The sequence below is a fragment of the Taudactylus pleione genome, unplaced genomic scaffold (assembly GCF_031769625.1).
Source record: "Taudactylus pleione unplaced genomic scaffold, aTauple2 ptg000078l, whole genome shotgun sequence".
Taxonomy (NCBI): domain Eukaryota; kingdom Metazoa; phylum Chordata; class Amphibia; order Anura; family Myobatrachidae; genus Taudactylus; species Taudactylus pleione.
Genome location: NW_028284480.1, coordinates 62228 through 68227, shown reverse-complemented (window position 1 = coordinate 68227; position 6000 = coordinate 62228).

Genomic DNA, 6000 nt, shown 5'->3' with positions numbered 1-6000 from the left:
TTAATATTGATAAATGCCTACAATACCTGGAGTAGTCACCTAAGGGCAAGTGTTATTTAGTTGGAGGGAAAATAGTTAAAATTTTCACCCAATAGATTCCTGGTGCTGATGGACATATCCAGACCTGCCCTTGGGTGTGGTTAGTTCTACATATGTACAGTCAGGTCCATAAATATTGGGACATTGACCGAATTTTCAGATTTTGGCCTCTATTCACCACCACAATGGTTTTGAAATTAAACAAACAAGATGTGCTTTAACTGCAGACTTTCAGATTTAATTTGAGGGTAATTACATCCAAATCGGGTGAACGGTGTAGGAATTACAACAGTTTCAATATGTGCCTCCCACTTTTTAAGGGACCAAAAGTAATGGGACTATCAACTCAAAAGCTATTTCATGAACAGGTGTGAGCTATTCCCTCATTATTTCATTATCAATTAAGCAGGTAAAAGGTCTGGAGTTGATTCTAGGTGTGACATTTGCATTTGGAATCAGTTGCTGTCGACACTCAATATGAGATCCAAAGAGCTGTCACTATCAGTGAAGCAAGCCATCATTAGGCTGAAAAATCAAAACAAACCCATCAGAGAGATAGCGAAAACATTAGGTGTGGCCAAATCAACTGTTTGGAACATTCTTAAAAAGAAAGAACGCACCGGAGAGCTCAGCAACACCAAAAGACCCGGAAGACCATGGAAAACAACTCTGGTGGATGACAAAAAAATTATTTCCCTGGTGAAGAAAAACCCCTTCACAACAATTGGCCAAATCAAGAACAGTCTCCAGGAGGTAGATGTATATGTGTCAAAGTCAACAATCAAGAGAAAACTTCACAAGAGTGAATATAGAGGGTTCACCACAAGATGTAAACCATTGGTGAGCCACAAAAACAGGAAGACCAGATTAGAGTTTGCCAAACAACATCTAAAAAAGCCATTACAGTTCTGGAACAACATCCTATGGACAGATGAGACAAAGATCAACTTGTACCAGAGTGATGGGAAGAGAAGAGAAGGAAAGGAACGGCTCATGATCCAAAACATACCACCTCATCAATGAAGCATGGTGGTGGTAGTGTCATGGTGTGGGCATGTATGGCTGCCAATGGAACTGGTTCCCTTGTATTTATTGGTGATGTGACTGCTGACAAAAGCAACAGAATGAATTCTGACGTGTTTCGGGCAATATTTTATGCTCATATTCAGTCAAATGCTTCAGAACTCATTGGACGGCGCTTCACAGTGCAGATGGACAATGACCCGAAGCATACTGCAAAAGCAAACAAAGGGTTTTTTAAGGCTAAAAAGTGGAATGTTATGCAATGGCCAAGTCAACCCCCTGACCTGAATCCGATTGAGCATGCATTTCACTTGATGAAGACAAAACTGAAGGGAAAATGCCCCAAGAACAATCAGGAACTGAAGACATTTGCAGTAGAGGCCTGGCAGAGCATCACCAGGGATGAAACCCAGCGTCTGGTGATGTCTATGCGTTCCAGACTTCAGGCTGTAATTGCCTGCAAAGGATTTGCAACAAAGTATTAAAAAGTGAAAGTTAGATTTAGGATTGTTTAGTTTGTCCCATTACTTTTGGCCCCTTAAAAAGTGGGAGGCACATATAGAAACCGTTGTAATTTCTACACCGTTAACCTGATTTGGATGTAATTACCCTCAAATTAAATCTGAAAGTCTACAGTTAAATCACATCTTGTTTGTTTCATTTCAAAGCCATTGTGGTGGTGAATAGAGGCCAAAATATGAAAATTCTGTCAATGTCCCAATATTTATGGACCTGACTGTATGTATATTGTTTCCAAGGCAGTCAGGGGGTCATTCAGACCCGACGAGCGATGGGCTCTCCATCGCTCCGGGTCTCGCACCAAAGGGGGCGTGCTGTCGATGTTGATTGACAGCATGCCCCCTTTGGTGGGTGTGCCGGGGGCGTGCCTGCCAGACGGAGGCGTTCCCATGGGAACGCCTACCGTCTGAAGCCGGCCCCACTGACATCACTAGTGATGTCAGTGGGAGTGATTTTGGCTCTGATAGAGCCAAAATCACTCCAGGGCTTGCGGCAGTGAGACCCTACGGCAGGGTCTCGTCGCAAGCCCGATGGTCGCGATGGTCAAGATGGTCAGCTATAGCTGTGGTCACCCACAGCTATACGAGCGTCCAGAAGGACGCTCCATTTTCATGGAGGAAGGCCCTGATGCAGAGCGAGCGCCCAGTGACATAGCCAGGTGGCTCTCAGTGAGGACCTGAATGGAACATTTGTACATGTGTGAATACTGGAAGCAGGGGGTGAGAGAGGCCACAAAGTACTAGTCAGAGTAAGTGACAATTAATGACTTCACGAATAGTTCAAAAGAATGGACTGTAAATTAGTTAGCCAGCTGGGTAATTTAATTTTAAATGGATTCTATGTTATTGTTGTGTGCCTACATAATGAAATACCTTAAAATATATTTCCTTAGGATGCTAAAGATGCTTAACTTGTCCCTGCTTCCAGTGGCAAACCACTGCAATGCTCCGGACGCACAGCGGTCTAGTGATGGCCATCAATGTACAGTTGCCCATCGATGGTGAGTGATTTTGCCATCGATGGCAGAGATGCAGATAGTTTTCGCCATTGATGGTAGCTACTGTATGGACAGTGGGTCCCATTGAGACCCGGTCGCAAGCGCTGATGCGTTCGCAACTGGGTCGATGGTTAGCCCTGAGCACGCGTAGCGGCCGCACTGTGCGTGCGCAAGCCCCGGAGCGAGAGAGAAACTCTCTCGCTCCGGAGCTCTCTACAAAAGGGGCGGCTGTCGATGTTGATCAACAGCTTGCCCGTTTTGTAGGCGGGCCGGGGGGGTGGTTTCCAAAACGGAGGCGTTCCTTGAGGAACGCCTACCATTTTGTGGGCGGCCGCACTAACATCATCAGTGATGTCAGTGGGGAGCTTCCTGCTCGATCAAAGCAGGAAGCTCCCTGGGGCTTGCGGTTGCCAGAGACCCAACCTTAGGGTCTCGTCGCAAGCCCCGATGGTCGCGATGGTTTTCACCTTCGCGACCATCAACCTGGTCGGTCGCTAAGCTGTGGGTGGTAACCCCCCTGATTAGCTAGCGACCAGGAGACCGCACTAAAAAAAGGAAGCAGCCTCCCTCATTCAGAGAGAGCGATTGCTTCTTGCGACCGCCTCTGAAATAGGGCCAATATGTTTACCACACACTTGCACTACTGAGCTACTGGGCCAGAGGTTAACAAGCTTTGGGCCTCATTCAGCAGCGATTGCAAATGCAACTAAATACGCAGATCGAGCGATTGTTTGCCATTGCGCATGTGTATAAGTCGCATTGCATGTGCGCTGCGATCGCACTGTGATTACTCACGCACAGAGGAATCCATCGCAGAGTGAGTGACAGGCTGGGAGCGTTTGGGGGTGGTGACGGGCAGGGGTGCCGAGAGGGGGTGGGGGAGCAGATACAAATTACCAGGGCCCTGGGCTTGCTGCAGGGGCCCGGCGGGGGTCGGCAACGCTTCCCCTCCCTCTTAAGTCACAGCAGCCCAGCACACACTGCTGTGTGCTGGGCTGCACTAGGAGACTGCTTGTGGCTGCTAAAGCAGCAGCCGGAGCAGTCTCCTATGCCTATGAGGGGAGCGATCACGCTGATCGCGCCCCGCATTGGCTCTGTGCCGGGCTGAGGCTCCCACGATTAGGCCACGCCCCGACACTTGGGCCCAGGGCGGCTCTCGTTGGCCCTGGTGACGGGGGAGTAGTTGGAAAAATGCAGCCATGTCTGTCCATTTGAATGGCGTTGCTTGAGCATGCACAGATTAGACACTGCGATTGTATACACAGCATGACAGCCCACTGTGTGCTAAGAGACTTACAGTGTCTGCAGCAGGTCAGACCTGGTGTAAATACTGCGTGAGTGGTCGATGTTTGCCGATGGCACCAATGTTGATGCAGGTAAGAGATGTCGTACGCATATGAGAAGGAAGCAGTGGGTGTCTTTATGCCGGATGTGCTTTGGCAGGCATTAGCATATGTTCGCAGCTGTATTCCGTGTGAAACCGCAGCTGCAATCACATTAGCGATCGTTGCTGAATCAGGTCCTCTGTCCTCAAGGCACCCGGATCCCAACGGTCCAGGGTTTTAGCGATAGCCATGTTTGGGCACAGTTGACTTGATTAGTACCTGAGTCTTTTGATTTAACCATCTGTGCTCAACCATGCATATCCTTAAAACCTGGACTGTTAGGGTGCCTTGAGGACCGAATTTGGGAACTGTACTAGGCTGTCAGCCAATAGCCCTGTGCTGTGGCCGACAGGAACCATCAATGGTACGTTGCGTAGTTTCATACTATTATTTGTTCCATTTTTTCCCATCAATGGCAACCATCGATGGAGGGCACACCGATGGCCATCCCTGATTTTGCATGTTCAGGGGGTGGGGCTAGCACAGAGCTCATTTTCGCCCTGCAGTCTATCTATTTATTCCCTCTTAATTAAATAACCCTAGTTTTACAAATTAACTCAGAGGGGGCGATTCAATTGTTTATCCAGCGGCTATTTTTTAAACTCAGATGGAGCAATTCAATTGTTGCTCCGTTCTGGCAGGAATAGCCACCTGCACCAGCTTTTCTACTTGCACCCTCAGGAGGGTGTGAGCAAAAATGTGCAATAAACCTGTAGTTAGGGCACCCAAACAGAAGTTTGGGCATCCTAACCAGGACTTTAGACATGTAAAATGGCTAAACCCCGTCTAATAGGGCATGAAGACCGGGATAATTAATGGGCACCCAGAACAATTGAATTGCAGCACTGGGCACCCATTAATTATCACGTCTAAAAAACAAATGAATCACCCCCAGAGTCTGGTTATTTAATGATGAATTTGGAAATCCTTAAATATAGTAACTCTGTAATACTGCTCATGGTCACAAGATGGCAGGAAATGCCGTATTGCAAAGTTTAGGAGGTTCATAAGCTATTTTTTATTTAACAACAAATAGTAAATGAAAGTTCAAGTATACTTTTTTTTTGTCTGATTGTACTCAACAGTACACAGTACCGACATATAAAACATTTTACCAAATAGAATATCTTATAATGAGTTTTGGAAACAGTAAAGGTGCATACACACACAACGATTTTTTGAACGATTATCGTTAACGATATTGTTTATCGTTCAATCGTGGAAAAAATCGTTCACTTTCTAAGTTAAAATAATGAATGATTATCGTTCATGCGCGTTCACGTTTGTAGTTTGTAGTTAGTCAGACTGACCAACTCAACGATTTTCATTAAGGGAATATGCAAAAATCATTTGCAGTTCAAAAAAATCATTCATTACACTTTAAAAAATCTGACAGATAATCTGACAGATAAATTGTTCATAAAATCGTTGGTAACAAAATCGTTGTGTGTGTATGCAGCTTTATGCAGAGAATGGAAGTTACTACAAATCTTGTAACAGATAGTAACTTTAGGGCCGGGGTGCATTTTCATATGTACCAAATCCCTACCACCCGATTTTCGATGTGGAGGGTAATGCCAGGTTTTTCTGGTGTTACCCTATAGAAGCCTATGGACTTCTTACCGCATCCTGCTCCCAACGCTTTGCCGCCGCCCCGCAGTCGCCCAGCACCAGCCCTCCCTCACCTCAGACCCGCGGGGACTCCCTCAACCAGTGGTAGCAGCTTTGCAAAGGGCAGCTCTTATTGCAAGAGCTGTCCTTTTGCGATAATAATCGCATATATTAGTACATATGCGATTAGTATTGGTGCAATGATTGGCTGGATGTATACCGCATGGTTAGTATATCCCGGCCTAGGTGAGCACTGTGAAAGGGTATAGAAACTGTGTACAATATTAACATTTAACATATAATATAGAAACATTATACTTGATATACCATACATTTGCTTTCTATAACAAATGCATTGCACCAGCGTATCCCAGACTCAGCCCTCGAAGTCCCCTTGCAGTCCGGGATTTAGAATATCCATGCTTG